Source organism: Peromyscus californicus, unplaced genomic scaffold (assembly GCF_007827085.1).
Source record: "Peromyscus californicus insignis strain IS unplaced genomic scaffold, ASM782708v3 Scaffold_9__1_contigs__length_137607984, whole genome shotgun sequence".
Classification (NCBI taxonomy): domain Eukaryota; kingdom Metazoa; phylum Chordata; class Mammalia; order Rodentia; family Cricetidae; genus Peromyscus; species Peromyscus californicus.
In genome coordinates this window covers 45,117,127-45,134,605 of record NW_026294617.1, presented here as the reverse complement: position 1 = coordinate 45,134,605, position 17,479 = coordinate 45,117,127, and positions in this window count along the sequence as shown.

Below are 17,479 nucleotides of genomic sequence, written 5' to 3'. Positions count from 1 at the left end.
ATGTCTTCTGATGAACAGAAGCTCTATATTACAATGAAGTCTAATTTATCATTTTTATCTTTGATGATTTTTGATTTGCATTTCTCTGATTATTAGTGATATTGAACTTTCCCCCACATACCTACTGGACATTTGCAAGTCTTATTTTAAGAAATGTATATAAGTCTTTGCCCATTTTTCAGATGGGTTATTTGTTTTCTTGTATTGAGTTCCTTATGTGTTTGGGCTACAACCCCCTTATCTCATGTAGAGTTGGCATTGTCTTTCTGTCATTCTGTGGGCTGTCATTTTAGTCTTTTGGTTGTTTCTTTTGTTGAGCAGAAGCTTTTCGGAATATACAATCTCATTTGTCTTTGCTTGATTTTGTTGTTGGTGTTTTTGGGGTCATATTTGAGAAAAAAATCCATGGTCTAGATGAATATTAAGAAATTTAACTCTTGTGTTTTCAATTAGGAATTTAATAGGCTGAGATCTTGGCTTAACGCTTGGTTTCATGACTTGTAGAACACAAAGGTGCAGCTCAATTATGCTTGTGAGCTGCCTTTTCCTAACACTATTTCCTGTTATTTGTTCTTGGCCCTTTTTAAAAATCACCTGGTCAGAAATATTTATATTTAGCTATTGGCTCTGTACTCGGCTTTATTGGTCTACATATCATCTGTTTCATGCCAGTTTCATTATTGTCACTTTGAATTCTGTTTTGAGATCAGGTAGCATACTTCCTCCATCTGTTTTTTTTATGCTCAAGATTGCTTTGGCTATTCAGAATCTTTTAGGGTTCCACATGCATTTTAGAATCCCTCCTCTCATACTTTTTGTGAAAGATGGCATTGAAATTTTGATGGGGCTTATGTTGGATCTGTGGATTGTTCTGGGTAGTATAAACGTTTTTGACAATATTAATTCTTCTCAACCACAAGTAATGTGGGGTGCCTTTCCACTTATTTCTGTTTTGTTAAATTCTGCTTACCAGCATTTTATAGTTTACTTTTGGCTTTATAGAGTGGGGAATTTAATCCAGCCCTCTTCACACAGGCCAGACAAATGTCTACCACTGAGCTATGCCTTTAGTCTAAGTGTTGCAGTTTTGAGCAGACACACTTTTCATCTTCCTGGTTAAATTTATTCTTGAGTATTTTATTTTTTGATGCTATCATACTAATAGGATTGTTTTCTTTGTTTTCGGATACTTAGACTTAAGTGTATAGAAATACAACTGACTTAATTTTTTTTCACAACTGACTTTTATATGTTGACTTTGTGTACTGCTACTTTACTGAATTGCTTTATTTGTGCTAATTGATTTTCTGGGTAAGCATTAGGATTTTTTGTATGTAAGATCATGTCTTCAGAAACAGGTATAACTTTACTCTTTCATGTTTGGTGGGAGTGAGATTCATCCCTTGCCTTTGATCTCAGAGGAGTTTTTAATTTTTCACTCTTCAGGATGGTGTTAGTTGCAAACTTCTACTATATGACCTTCATTTCACTGGGGGACATTCCTTCTTTAACTAATTTGGTGAGAGTTTTTTTGTTTTGTTTTGTTTTGTTTTTTGTTTGTTTTTTTTTTTTTTTGGTTTTTTTCGAGACAGGGTTTCTCTGTGTAGCTTTGCGCCTTTCCTGGAACTCACTTTGGAAACCAGACTGGCCTCGAACTCACAGAGATCTGCCTGGCTCTGCCTCCCGAGTATGGGATTAAAGGCGTGCGCCACCACCGCCTGGCGAGATTTTTTTTTTTACATGAAAGTCTACCAAGTATGTCAGATGCTGTCTCTCTACCCATTGAGGTGCTCCTGTGTAGCATGAATCTTAAAAGGTCTTATTAATAAAATCAAACCTGAGGCCAGTTATTGGGGTGAATGCGGGAAGATCAGAGAAGCAGAACAAGCCACAGCCACCTCACCTTGCCAATTCCTCAACTGATCCTGTTTCCTCAGACTGGAAGCCTCTGAGTCCTCATCCAGAATGGATCTCAGCTGAACTGCTTCTCGAAAGCCTGAAGCTTAACCAGCCTAGTTCCTGGTCCTCATGCCTTATATATCTTTCTGCTTTCTGCCATCACTTCCTGGGATAAAAAAGCTCACTTCCTGGGGTTAAAGGCGCCAGTCACTATGCCTGACTGTTTCCAGTGTGGCTTTAAACTCACAGAGATCCAGATGGATCTCTGCCTCCCAAGTGATAGGATTAAAGGTGTGTGTGCCACCATTTTCTGGCCTCTATATCTAGTGGCTGTCCTGTTCTCTAACCCCAGATAAGTTTATTAGGGTGCACAATATTTTGGGGAACACAATACCACCACACTACTGGGATCAGAATCCTTCACTCTTTAGTAGGATGTTTGTCATTGACTGAATTTTGTATGTGGAGGCATCCTTGCATGTCAGGAGTTGATTGTAGTCATAGTGTGAGCGCCTCTTGCTATGCTGTTGAATTTGGTTTTCTGTATTTTGTGACCTGAAATTTTCATTTATTATAGTATCCCCATCTGGTTTTGGTATCAGAGTCACGCTGATGATAGAAAAATAAGTTTGGGAATATTTCTTCTCTGAGAATTTTTTTTTTGAGACAGGTTCTCATTCTGTAGCCCTCATTGGCCTGGAATTCATTGTGTAGATCAGGCTGGCCTCAAACACACTGAGATTTGTCTGCCTTTGTCTCTTGAGTGCTGGGGTTAAAGGCGTGCATGACCATGCTTGGCTGGGGATGTTTTTTTCCCCTTAAATTACTTGGAAAGCCTTGAGAAATACTGTTATTAATTTATTTTGAAATGCCTAATTAAATTTACCAGTGAAGCCATCAGGTCCTGGACTTTTCTTTGCTGGGACATTCTACACAGTTCATTCTCTGTACTCAGCATTAACCTATGTAGACTTTTCTCTCTCTTCATGGGTTATTCTAGGAATTAAGCACATGAGCTGCCTTCTCATAACACTATTTTCTGTTATTGTTCTTGGCTGTTGTTAAAAATAACCTGATCATAAATATATGTATTTAGCTATTGGCTTTATATTCTGTTTGTATGGGCATTGTATTCTGATTGTATGTTTCTAGGAATTTATTATTTCTTATGAGTTATTTAGTTTTTTGTTGCTTACATTGGTCTCTTCTGATCCTTTTTAATTCTGTGCTATCAGTTTTAATGTCTTTCTTTTCATTGATAACTCGAGTCTCCTCTTTTTGTCTTCCTCTAGCTAGAGGCTTGACAGTTTCTTTATCTTTTCAAAAGCCCACTCAGATTCACTATTTTTTTTTAAATAGTGGGTGTGTGTACATGTGTGTACACTTTTAGGTAATCCTTGTGTACGTACAGATACACATATACATTTGCCCATGTGTGTGGAAGCCATGGACATCATCCTCAGGGAAATGGTCCATGTACTTTGAGACAGGGTCTCTCATTGGTTTGAAGTTTACCAAGTATGGCAGGCTGGCTTATGAACAAGTCCCATGGATGGACCACCCTGCTGTGGGATGGTCTGTATGTCAAATTACTCTGATTGGTCAATAAATTAATCACTGATTGGCCAGTGGCTAGGCAGGAAGTATAGGTGGGACAAGGAGGAGAATAAAGCTGGCAAGTGGAAGGCTGAGTCAGAGACACTGCCAGCCACCACGATGAGAAACAGCATGTGAAGATGCCGGTAAGCCACGAGCCACGTGGCAAGGTATAGATTTATAGAAATGGATTAATTTAAGCTGTAAGAACAGTTAGCAAGAAGCCTGCCACGGCCATACAGTTTGTAAGCAATATAAGTCTCTGTGTTTACTTGGTCGGGTCTGAGCAGCTGTGGGACTGGCAAGTGAGAGAGATTTGTCCTGACTGTGGGCCAGGCAGGAAAACTCTAGCTACATCACCCCTTCCTGTCTCTGACTTCCTTGCACTGGGATCACAAGTGTGTACCACACACCTAGCTTTTTACATGGATGTTAGGTATTGAATATGGCTCCTGGCATTTATAAGACAAGGGTTCATCAGTTGAGCCATTCCCCAGGCCAGATTCAGTGATCTTTTTTATTATTTTTTTCCTCTCCATTTCATTTATTCCTTCCCTGGTCTTTATTATTCCATTCCCTTTGCTAACTCTGAACTTAGTGAATTCTGCTTTCTTTCTTTTATTTATTTATTTTACACCCAGACCACAGCCTCCCCTCCCTCCTCTCCTCTCACTCCCTCCACCTATCTTCCCTCTGCCCCCTCCAATCCCCTCCTCTGTATTTACTCAGAAAGGGCAGGCCTCCCATGGGCACTAGCAAAGCATGGCATATCAAGCTACCCTAAGACCAAGCACCTTCCTTTGTACTCAGGCTGGGCAAGGCAATCCAGCATGAGGAATAGGTTCCCAAGAGTCAGCCAAAGCCCCAGGGACAGCCCTGCTCCCATTGCCAGGAATCCCACAAGTAGACCAAGCTACTCAACTGCCACATATATGCAGATCACCTAGCTTGGTCCCAGGCAGGCTCTCTGGTTGTTGGTTCAGACTCTGTGAGTGTCCATGAGCCAGGCTAGATGTTGCTGTGGGTTTTTTCCCTGTGATGTCCATGATCCCCTTGGCTCCTACAATCCCTCCTCCCTCTCCTCAGCAGGACTCCCTGAGCTCAACCCAATGTTTGGCTATGGGTCTCTGAATCTGCCTCCATCAGTCATTGAATGAAGGTTGTCCTATGGCAAATAGGGTAGTCACCAATCTGATCACAGGGCATGGTCAGTTCAGGCTATGTATCCACTGCTGTCAGGAGTCTTAGCTGGGGCCGTCTTTGTGTCAGGCTTCTATTCGACTCCATAAAGCCCCTCTTTCCAGTCATCTCTCTCAGCTCTCTCCACCTCTGCCCACCCCTCACACACACGTCCCTCAAGTTCCCATGTCCACCTGCCCCTAGTCCACCCTGGAGATCTCCTCTATTTCCCCTTTCCCAGGGATATCCATGCATTCCTCCCTTGGGCCCTCCTTGTTAACCTAGCCTCTCTGGGTTTGTGGATTGTAGCATGGTTATCCTTTACTTCACAGTTAATATCCACTTATAAGTGAGTATATATCATGTTTGTCTTTCTGGGTCTGGTTTACCTCACTTAGGATAATTTTTTTCTAGTTCCATCCATTTGCCTGCAAATTTCATGATGTCATTATTTTTAACAGCTGAGTAATATTCCATTGTGAAAATGTACCACATTTTCTTTATCTATTTTTGTTTGAGGGGCATCTAGGTTGTTTCCAGGTTCTGGCTATTACAAATAAAGTTGCTTTGAACATAGTTGAGCAAGTATCCTTGTGGTATGATTGAGTATCCTTTGGGTATGTATACCCAAGAGTGGTATCGCTGAGTCTTGGGGTAGATTGATTCCTAATTTTCTGAGAAAGTGCCATATTGATTTCCAAAGTGGCTGTGCAAGTTTGCACTCCCACCAGCAATGAAGGAGTGTTCCCCTTCCTCCATATCCTCTCCAACATAAGCTGTCATTTGTGTTTTTGATCTTAGCCATTCTGACAGGTAAGAGATGCAATCTCAGAGTCATTTTGACTTGCATTTCCCTGATGACTGTGGATGACAAACATTTCTTTAAGTATTTCTCTGCCATTTGAGATTCTTCTGTTGAGAATTCTCTGCTTAGGTCTAACCCCATTTTTAAATTGGATTATTTGATTTTTTGGTATCTAGTCTTGAGTTTTTTATACGTTTTAGAGATCAGTCCACTGTAGGATGTGGGGTTGGTGAAGATCTCTTCCCATTCTGTAGTCTGCCTTTTTGTCCTGTTGACATGGTCCTTTGCCTTACAAAAACTTTTCAGTTTTACGAGGTCCCATTTATTAATTGTTGTTCTTAGTGTCTGTGCTACTGTCTTGGTGTTCTATTCAGGAAGTTGTCTCCTGTGCTTGTTGGTTTTAATGCGGTGCTTTTCTCTGTGAGAAAAAGTCATAAGGCATGATAAAACCCATTATCAGAGCAGAGTTTTATTAGGAGAAAGGAGGGACAGAAGAGAGTGTGACCAGGCCTGTGGGAGACATGTGCACAAAGAGAGAGGGTGGGAGGAGGAGAAGAAGTGTGTGGTGGTACTGTGTTCCCCGAAATATTGTGCACCCTAATAAACTTATCTGAGGTCAGAGAACAGAAAAGCCACTAGATACTTAGGCAATGGTAGCACACGCCTTTACTCCTAGCATTCCAGAGGCAGAAATCTATGTGTTCAAGGATATAGCCAAGCATGGTGACTCACCCCTTTAATCCCAGAAAGCGAGCCTTTAATCCCAGGGAGTGGTGGTAGAAAGCAGAACGGTATATAAGGCGTGAGGACCAGAAACTAGAAGCATTTGGCTGGTTAAGCATTCAAGCTTTTAAGTTTTGAGCAGCACAGTTCAACTGAGAATCATTTGGATATGAGGACACAGAGGCTTCCAGTCTGAGGAAACAAGATCAGCTGAGAAGTTGGCCAGATGAGGTTAGCTGTGGCTTGTTCTGTCTCTCTGATCTTCCAGTGTTCACCCCAATACTTGGCTCCAGATTTGATTTTATTAATAAGACTCTCTAAGATTCCTGCTACAGAAGTGGGAAAGGATCTGTGTCTCACTTCTTATGAACTCCCCTGCACATGTGCATATGGGCTTACAGAGCTACGCCATGCATGCAAAGATTGTGTGATCATGCTGCGCATATATTAGGCAATCATGCAGCAGACGGATTATGTAGGTCAAAAGGCCCCTTGCTTGGCTACTGAACTGCGCATGTGTGGTCATGTAGCTGGGGGAGTGGCCAGGAATTCCAACAGTGCTAATGCAGTCAAGTCTATTCCCGACTTTCTCTTCTATTAGGTTCAGTGTAACTGGATTTACATTGAGGTCTTCGAACCACTTGGACTGGAGTTTTATTCAGGGTGATTGATATGGATCTATTTGTATTCTTCTACATGCTGACATCCAATTATGGCAGTACCATTTGTTGAAGATGCTTTCTTTTCCGTGTTGTATAGTTTTGGATTCTTTGTCAAAAATCAAGTGTCCATAGGTATGTGGATTTATGTCTGGGTCTTCAATTCAATTCCATTGATCAACCTGTCTGTTTTTATGCCAATATCATGCTGTTTTTATTACTATAGCTCTGTAGTAGAGCTTGAGATCAGGGATGGTGATACCTCTGGCAGTTCTTTTATTGTACAGGATTGTTTTAGCTATCCTGTTTTTTTTTTTTTCCATATGAAGTTGAGTATTGTTCTTTCAAAGCCTGTAAAGAATTGTGTTGGAATTTTGATGGGGATTGAGTTAAATCTGTAGATTGCTTTTAGTAAGATGGTCATTTTTATTATGTTAATCCTACTAATCCATGAGCATGGGAGATCTTTCCATCTTCTGATATCTTCTCCAATTTCTTTCTTCAAAGACTTGAAGTTCTTGTCATACAGGTCTTTCACTTGCTTGGTTAGAGTTATCTCAAGATACTTTATACTGTTTGTGGCTATTGTGAAGGGTATTGTTTCTCTGATTTCTTTGTCAGCCCTTTTGTCATTTGTGTATAAGAAGACTACTAATTTTTTTTTTGAGTTAATCTTGTATCCAGCTACTTCACTGTAGGTGTTTATCAGCTGTAGGAGTTCCCTGGTAGAATTTTTGGGGTCACTTATATATATTATCATGTCATCTGCAAATGGAGATACTTTGACTTCTTTTCCAATTTGTGTCCCCTTGATTTCCTTTTGTTGTTTGTTGCTCCAGCTAGAACTTTGAGTATTATATTGAATAGATATGAAGAGAGTAGACAGACTTGTCTTGTTCCTGATTTTAGTTGAATGCTTTGAGTTTCTCTCCATTTAATTTGATTTTTGTTCCCAGCTTTCTACATACTACTTTTATTTCATGTAGGTAAGTTCCTTGTATCCCTGATGTCTCCAAGACTTTTATCATGAAGGGGTTTTGGATTTCAGCAAAGGTTTTTTTTTTCCCCCAGCATCTAATGAGATAATCATGTGGTTTTTTTTCTTTCAATTTGTTTACATGGTGGATTACATTGACAGATTTTCATATGCAGTTTCATATCTGCATCTCTGAGATAAACCCACTTGGTCATGGTGCATGATCTTTTTGATGTGTTCTTGGATTCTGTTTGCCAATATTTTATTGAGTATTTTTGCATCAATGTTCATAATGGAAATTGGTCTGTAATTCTCTCTCTCTCCTTTCTTTCTTTCTTTTTTTTGTTGAGTCTCTGTGTAGTTTGGGTACCAGGGTAACTATTGCCTCATAAAAAGAATTTGGCAATGTTCCTTCTTTTCTATTTTGTGGAGTAATTTGAGGAGTACTAGTATTGTCTCTTCTTTGAAAGTCTGATAGAGTTCTGTGTGGAAACCCTCTGGCCCTGGGAATTTTGGTTGGGAGACTTTTAATGACTGCTTCTATTTCCTTAAGGGTTATAGGTCTGCTAAAATTGTTTATTTGATTTTGGTTTAATTCTGGTATGTGGCATCTATCAAGAACTTTGTCCATTTGTTTTAGATTTTCCAATTTTGTGGAGTACCGGTTTTTGAAGTGTGACCTAGTGATGGCCTGGATTTCCTCAGTGTCTGTTGTTATGCCCCCCTTTTTGTTTCTGATTTTGCTAATTTGGATGCTCTCTCTCTGCCTTTTAGTTAGTTTAGATAAAGGTTTGTCTATCTTGTTGATTTTCTCAAAGAACCAACTCTTGTTTCATTGACTCTTTGTATTATTCTCTTTGTTTCTATTTTATTGACTCCATCTCTCAATTTATTTCCTGCCATCTCCTTTTCTTGGATGTGTTTGCTTCGTTTTGTTCCAGGTGTGTTGTTAAGTCATTGCTATGAGATTTCTCCAATTTTTTTTTATGTAGGCACTTGGTGCGATGAACTTCTCACTTAGCACCACTTTCATTGTGTCCCATAAGTTTGGGTATGTTGTGCATTCATTTTCATTGGATTCTAGGAAGTCTTTTATTTCTTCCTTGACCCAGTGGTAATTTGGTTGAGAGTTGTTCAGTTTCCATGGGTTTGTAGGCTTTCTATAGTTTATGTTGTTGTTGAACTCCAACTTTAATTCATGGTGATCCCATAAGATCCAGGAGTTACTCGAATTTTTTGTATTTATTTACACTTGATTTGTGACTGAATATGTGGTCAATTTTTGGAGAAGGTTCCATGAGGTGCTGAGAAGAAGGTATATTCTTTGGTTTTGGGTGAAATATTCTGTAGATATCTGTTAGGTTCATTTGAGTTACAACATCAGTTAGTTCCAGTATCTCTCTGTTTAGTTTCTTGTGGTGGACCAGCCCCCACACTTACTTACCCCAGAAACTCTTGAGGAATGAAGGATAAGAGACTCAGTCAGAAACAGAGAGTGAAGAAACAGAGAGAAAACACAGGAAAGACTCAGGTGGCCTGGATCCTTATCCACCAGCCTAGAACTTTATTCCAAAGATCTATTTATAACAATGCCAAGGACACAATGGAATACTACTCAGCAGAGAAAAACAATGACATCATGAGGCTTGCAGGCAAATGGATGGATCTAGAAAAAATCATCCTGAGTTAGGTAGTCCAGACTCGGAAAGACAGACATGGTATGTACTCACTCATAGGAGGATACTAGATGTGGAACAAGGATGAGTGGACTGCTACTCACATTACCAGGGAGGCTACCTAGAAAACAGGACCCCAAGAAAGACACAGGGATTGCCCAATGACAGAGAAATGGATGAGATCTACATGAACAACATGGACGTGAGTGGGAGTAATGAAGGGCAAGGGTCAAGGGAAAGAGAGCTTAGGGGAGCGGGAGATCCCAGCTGGATCAAAAACAGAGAGGGAGAGCAAGGAATAAAAGACCATGATAAATGAAGATCACATGAGAATAGGAAGAAGCAAAGTGCTGGAGAGGCCCACAGAAATCCACAAAGATACCCCCACAATAGACTACTGGCAATGGTAGCCCAAACTGACCTACTCTGGTGATAGGATGGCCAAACACCCTAACTGTCATGCTAGAAACCCCATCCAATGACCAAGGGAACCGGATGCAGAGATCCATGGCCAGGCCCCAGGTGGAACTCCAGGAGTCCAATTGGCGAGAAAGAGGAGGGTTTGTATGAGTGAGAACTGTTGAGATCAAGGTTGGATAAATCACAGGGACAAATAGCCAAAGGAATGGAAACACATGAACTATGAACCAATAGCTGAGGAGCCCCCAACTGGATCAGGCCCTCTGGATAAGTGAGACAGCTGATTAGCTTGATCTGTTTGGGAGGCACCCAGGCAGTAGGACTGGGTCCTGTGCTCAGTGCATGAGTTGGCTGTTTGAAACCTGGGGCTTATACAGGGACACTTGGCTCAGCCTGGGAGGAGGGGACTGGACCTACCTGGACTGAGTCTACCAGGTTGAACTCAGTCCCCAGGGGAGTCTTTATCCTGGAGAAGATGGGAATGGGGAGTGGGCTGGGGGGAAGGCGGGGGGGGGGGGAAGGGGGGAGAACAAAGGAATCCGTGGCTGATATGTAAAATTAAATTAAATTATAAAGTAAAATAAAAAATAACAATGCCAAGGGGTGGAGCAAAAGACCTCCCCCTTGCTAGTTACAGTGACCTGGTACCCAGGCCCGTGGTCCAATCAACCTCTTATGCAGTCCTGCTGGGTACAGCCACTAGGAAACCTAAGTGGGCTCCAACAGGTCCCTCTTTATATTTTAATCTTGATGCAACCACATCAAACTTAAAGACAAACAGGTTAACATAATTCTAATATAAATATTGCTATGAATAGTTTTTCTCAATCTTACATCTTAAAGCAAACTCCTAACATTTCTTGCTAACAAAACATAGGATAAACTTTTGATGTCTCTCTCTCTCTCTCTCTCTCTCTCTCTCTTTTGGTTTTTCGAGACAGGGTTTCTTTGTGTAGTTTTGGTGCCTGTCCTGGATCTCGCTCTGTAGACCAGGTTGGCCTCGAACTCACAGAGATCCACCTGGCTCTGCCTCTCGAGTGCTGGGATTAAAGGCATGCGCCACCACTGCCCGGCCTGATGTATATCTCTTAAACTTAAATATTTTCTTAACTTCACCAAACCATGGTGCATCAATATCAACAGGTTAACATAATAATTTCTACAAGCCTACTCTCAACCTGAAAACCTACTGTCAACCTACAATTTAGAACTATACAAAACATAACATTAATTCACTCAAGTAACATGAAAATATCTTTTAAATTGAATATACTGAGGAATATTAACACTCCCACTTTCTTTAAAAAAACCCCACCAAACTTCTCTATTTAAATAGTTTCATTTTTACATAAACAGTTCCATAGCAGTTCATAAGTCATCACTGTTGATAGAGTCTATATGCATAAGTAAATTCAAACTCTCCCATTGTAATGAAATCATTATTGTCCAATTTATTTTTTAAGTTCAAAAGTTCAAAAAGAGTTCTGGTACCATTCCTAAAAGTTTTTTTGAGCGCTTGTAGACAGGGCCTCACTTGTCAGCTGCCCTTAAGTCTGTATAGCTGTCAGAGTCGTAATGACTCTTAAGCAAACAGTTCCAAATAGAAGTCCCACAACCAAAACTTTTCAGTTCAAGCAAGTGTCTCTGAAACCTCCGCTTTCAGCTACCGATGTGCTTTGCAGTCTGTAGCCTTCCATAACCATTCCCAGACCAGGCTAGAGAGCTTCATCTCATAGCCACACAGGCTCAAGGCTCCTTCAGCTGCCATGAGCTGAAACTGTGGCCTTCCCAAGGCAACCCTGGCTTTGGGAGGAAAACCCATTTTCTGTGCCACTGACAGTCCGAGTGCTCAGCAAACCGGGTCCCAGCAGCAGATCTCTGGTTTGGCTGTTCAGCCTGGAGCACTCAGCAGTTCCGGTGTGTCTCAGCTGCTCGTCCAGCACTGACACCACTCTGCTCTGGGCTTCCGGAAGCAGTCTGGACTCTGCCGTCTCCGCTGTTCATCACTGGTCTGGTTGCTGTTCAACTTTCCCTAGACGACGCAAACCGCTGGGCTCACTCTGCCACTGACCTTTCTCGAGGTATAGTGTCTCAAAGGTTGCAGAACCTTGCTGTTCACCTTTCCCGCAGCGCGGCATCTCTGCTGGGCTTTCCAAACTGCTGCTTGTCGTTAGCCTCTCTCGTGGCTTAGCTTGTTCATTTTTCACCTTGGCTTTCTTTTGGTAGAAAGCTTGTAGACCCTCGTGCATCTGCCATCTGCACGGTGTTGATGCCTTGAGGGTTTCAGCTTCTGAGACCCCCCTGGGTGCTATTTTCTGAAGCTGGCAGTCTCTGGAACTGTTTCTTGTTGTTATTGGTGGCTTTCTGGAACTGTCAAGTCCACAGTGTGCCATGGACATTGCTCTCCAAGTCCCAGGTTGGGAAAACCTACTCTAAATTACTTTTTCCACCATATCTTTAACCCAAGGCCTATATATTCTAAACCTACATTTCTCTGACCCACTTTATACTAAATCTATGACCTATTTAAACCTACATTCTATCATTCAAGCCTGCATAATAAACTTACATTCTATAGAACTAAGCCTACCTGATAGAGTCCCTTATTCTTATTTAAACTTACATTTACAACTACTTCTTACAAGCTTGTTATAGGACTACCTTAGATAGGACTGCTCTACAAACCCTAACTAAGTCCTACTCTTATTTACTTCTTATCTTATTTGCATTTTTTATTTACTTACTACCTTAGCAAGTATATCTAACTTAGCGAACACCTAAAGATTTACTTCTTCTTAAGGAAACTCTATAGGACTATCTTAGCAAATATACTTATTTCTTATCATTCTATAGGACTACCTTAGCAAATATACTTCTTATCTTATTTTTTATCCATAGAAGAGAGAGAGAGAGAGAGAGAGAGAGAGAGAGAGAGAGAGAGAGAGAGAGAGAGAGATCTCTATAGAGAGAATTCTAATGCTGCAGCCTTGCAGTATTTCCTTCACCGCCTCCCTAAAAACCTGAGAATAAAATACTGTTGCCTTCATTTTTCAATTCCTTATTGGCATGCCTACACTCACAACACCCCCTGCAATCCTTTCACCAAGCACTAGGGTTGTTTTTTTTTTTTTTTTTTTTTTTAACTTTGTCTTTGTCTTTGTTCAGGTGCCATCTGTAGGCAGACCAGCCTCCACACTTATTTACCCCAGGAACTCTTGAGGAATGAGGGAGGGATAAGAGACTTAGAAACAGAGTAAAGAAACAGAGAAAACACAAGATAGATTCGGATGGGCCTGGATCCTTATCCACTGGTCCAGAACTTTATTCCAAAGGTCTATTTATAACAATGCCAAGGAGTGGAGCAAAAGACCCCCCCTCCCTTGCTAGTTACAGTGACCTGGTACCCAGGCCTGTGGTCCAATCAACCACTTATGAAGTCCCTCTGGTCCAGCCACCAGGAAACTGTTGGGCTCCAACAGTTTTTGTCTTGATGACTTACCCATTGTTGATGTGTAGGGTTTGATATGTGATTTTAGCTTTAGTAATGTTTCTTTTATAACTGTGAGTGTCCTTGTATTTGGGGCATAGATGTTCAGACTTGAGGCATCATGGTGGATTTGTCCTTTGATGAATATGAAATGTCCTCCATCTCTTTTGATTAATTGTAGTTCTAAGTCTATTTTGTTAGATATTAGCATAGCTACACCAGCTTGCTTCATTAGTTTATTTGATTGGAAAATCTTTTTCCAACTTCATACTCTGAGGTGGTGTCTGTCTTTATGTTGAGGTGTGTTTCATATATGCAGCAGAAGGATAGGTACTGCTTTTGCATCCATTCTGTTATCCTTTGTCTTTTTATTGGTGAATTGAATCTTTGTTTTTTTTCCGTTTTGTTTTGAATTGACTCTTTGGTATTGAGTGATATTAATGACTGGTGATTGTTAATTCTTGTTATTTGTTGTTGTTGTTTTTTGTGTGTGTTTCCCTTTGGTACCAGTTTATTTATTGCCTGTGTTTTTGTGGGCATAGCTGACTTCCTTGCATTCGAGTTTTCTTTCTAGTATCTTCTGTAGAGTTGAGTTTAGGGATAGATATTGATTAAATGTGACTTTGTCATAAAATATTTTGTGTTCTCCATCTATGGTAATTGAAAGTTTTGCTGGATATAGTAGTCTGGGCTGGTTTCCATGGTCTCTTAGAGTCTGCAAGAGTTCTGTCTGGGCTCTTCTGGCTTTTAGAGTCTCCATTGAGAAGTCAGGTGTAATTATGATAGGTCTGCCTTTATATGATACTTGACTTTTTTCCTTTGCAGCTTTTAATATTCTTTATTTATTTATTCTGTATGTTTAGTGTTTTGATTATTATGTGGTGAGGGGACTTTTTTTTCTGGTTCAGTCTATTTGGTGTTCTGTAGGCTTCTTTTACCTTTATAGGTATGTCCTTCTTTAAGTTGAGAAAATTTTCTTCTATGATTTTGTTGAATATATATTCAGGGCCTTTGAGCTGGGATTCTTCTCCTTCTTCTATTCCTATTATTCTTAAGTTTGGTCTTTTTACAATGTCCCCGATTTCCTGGATATTTTGCATTAGGAATTTTTTAGATTTAACATTTTCATTGACTAATGAGTCTATTTTCTCTATCATATCTTAAACACTTGAGATTCTCTCTTCCATCTCTTCTATGCTATTGGTGATGCTTGCATCTGTAGTTCCTGTTTGTTTACCTAGATTTTCCATTTCCAGAATTGCCTCAGTTTGAGTTTATTTTTTAATTGCTTCTATTTACATTTTCAGATCTTGTATAGTTTTATTTGTTTCTGTCTATTGTTTGTTTTTTCTTGGTTTTCTTGACATTCTTTAAAAGATTTATTGATTTTCTCTAATTTTTTGGTTGTCTTGTTCTCCATTTTAAGGTATTTTTCTATTTTCTCTTTAAGGACCTCTATCATCTTCATAAAGTTATTTTTAAGGTTATTTTCTTGTGCTTTAACTGCATAGGATTGTTCAGGTCCTGCTGTCATAGGATGGCTGGGTACTGACTGGTATTGCCCTTTCTGTTACTGACTGTGTTCTTACATTGCATTTAGGCATCTGGATTTGGGGTGATTATAGGTCTAGGTGTTGATCCCTGTGTTTGTCTTTCTTGGATGGGTGCTTTATTCCTCGGTTCCTGTTTCCTCTCTCGTCTTGTGGCCTAAATAGCCAAGTGTTCTGGTGACCGATGAGAAATAGCCAAGTGTTCTGGTGACTGATGAGGAGTCTTCAGGTCCAGTAGGGTGCTTCTACTGGGGTTTTGGGGGCCTTGGGTCCCTTGATCCAGTTTGGCCTCTGGTAAAGCCGAAGTCTTCCTAGGTCTCTAGATCCAGCCTGGCCTCCAGTAAAGCCTGAGTCTTCTTCTGGGGTACCTAGGATGAGCCTGGCCTCAGGTAGGGCTGCTTGGCTATTCTTTCAAATGGTGTGGACTGTACATGGGCCTATGGCATCTGTTCTTCCAACTGTTGTGGACTGTGTCTGGGCCTGTGGATTCTGCTGGAATTCTGGGAAAGGACTGATTGTTGACCGGTGAGGGCAGTCATGGCTGGTGTGATCTGCACCTCAGTGGTCAGTGTCTGCTGGGGTTGGGGGCAGGACCCAGCAGCAGCAGGGCCAGGGACAAGCTGGGGTGGCATTTTCCTGGTGAAGGTTTGAAGGGGACAGAATCTAGGGAAGGGTACCGTTCCACCGGTAGGCAGGTCACTTACCCGTTTTGGCTTGTGTGGCCTGGGCCTGCTTGGGGAATAGTCACCAGGGGCAGAATACAGGTAGGAGTGCAGCTCCAGTGGTAGTTGGGTCGCTCACCCATTCTGGCTGGTGTATGAGTCCTGTTTTCAAAATCTTACCTTCATCTTTGATGTTTGAAAATTTGATGATAATGTTTCATAGTAAAGATGTCTATATGTTTAATCCTTTTGGAATTCTCTGAGATTCATCGATCTAACTCTATCGACTAAATTTGCTCTTTGACAATTTCACGCATGTATATAGTGCATTCCGATTAGTCTCACCCCCACCCTTATCTCTCTTGTGCCCTCGCTCCCACTCCGTCTCTTTTCCACACTCATGGCTTTTGGTTTTGTTTTGTGACCCACTGGTTTTCACCTGGGCTGTTTGTGTGGCTCTGTATTTGTAACTGTCTGTTGGAGCCTGCTGGGCTCACCAGAGGGTACGCAAGAGAAGACAATGACTGCGCCTGGAATCCCTCAGTAACCAATAGTCCATCAGGGAGGCGAGGCTCTCCTGGACCCATGATTGACTGTTGACAGGCCTAGTCTTGCACAGGGTTAGAGCAGGCAGTGGCAGGTGCTGTGAGATCACCATCGCAGTGGCCATCACGCACTGATCAACACCTTGTCTTAGGGTTCTAACATTCTTTTTGCTTCATCCTCTATAATGTTTGCTGAGCTTTGGTAGGGTGGTATAAAATGTCTTGTTAAGGGTTGAGCACTCCGCTGTCACTTACTTGCAGTGCCTTGGATAGCCATGGGTCTCTATATTCACTGCAAAGAGAAGCTTCTTTGGTTAAGGCTGAAAGTAGCATTTCTCTATAAAATATAATATGTGATATAGCAATGTAAGTATAAACAAATATTCAGAAGACAGTTTGGTGCTATGTCAATTTAGCTAAACAATAGTGTAAATTCTCCTTTAGGGCATTTGACCTCTCCAGACATGGGTTTTTGACTGGGTATACAGTGCCATATTTATAAATGTCAATGTTCACTTCCTCCTCCAAATTTGGGGAGTAAGTGCTGTCATTTTTTTTTTTGAAAAAGCTTTCTTCTTCCCATTTTATCCTCCTTCTGGGCCTTTTCTCATACATACAGTGGCTTGCTTGGCCGTGTCCCACAAGGCAAGTAGGCTTTCTTCATTTTCTCACCCTCTTTTTTGTTGTTGTTGCTATGTTTCACTGATTGAATGATTCTGAACTCCACATGTCCTGATGCTTGCCGAGTCTCTCTTTGGCTCTGTGGTTGCTTCTTTCTGTGGATTTCTACCCATACCACCATGTTCCTCAGCTCTTGAATTTCAGCTTTGTCCCTTTTCATGTTTTCTATCTCTTGGTGGAACTTCTTATTTTGACTGAGTGTTGTTTCCCTGGTTTTGATTAGTAGACTATCCACTCTCCTGAAGTTTGCGGAAGATGACTATTTTGAATGATGTGTCAAGAAGCTGGCAGAGTTCCATTTCTTTAGGGTCAGTTTCTGATGTTTATCCTTTGTAGTGCCATCCTGTTTCTCTGCCTTTTCATGGTTCTGATGGTCAGTGTCAGAACCAGACCATTACAAGGTGTGGGTACCTCTTCTAGTCTTTAAAGACTAGTGTTAGCAGAGAGTGTTTTACCAGCCAATCAATCTATGGCGGGCTATTTCATGGGATCCACAAATGGACTTGCTGCTGGAGCTTTGAGAGGACTAGAAAGGTATGTAGGGCAGTGGACTAATTTCTGGGTCCATAGAGACTAGCCTGATGCCTATAACCAATGGACCTTCTTAGAACTGGAAATGAT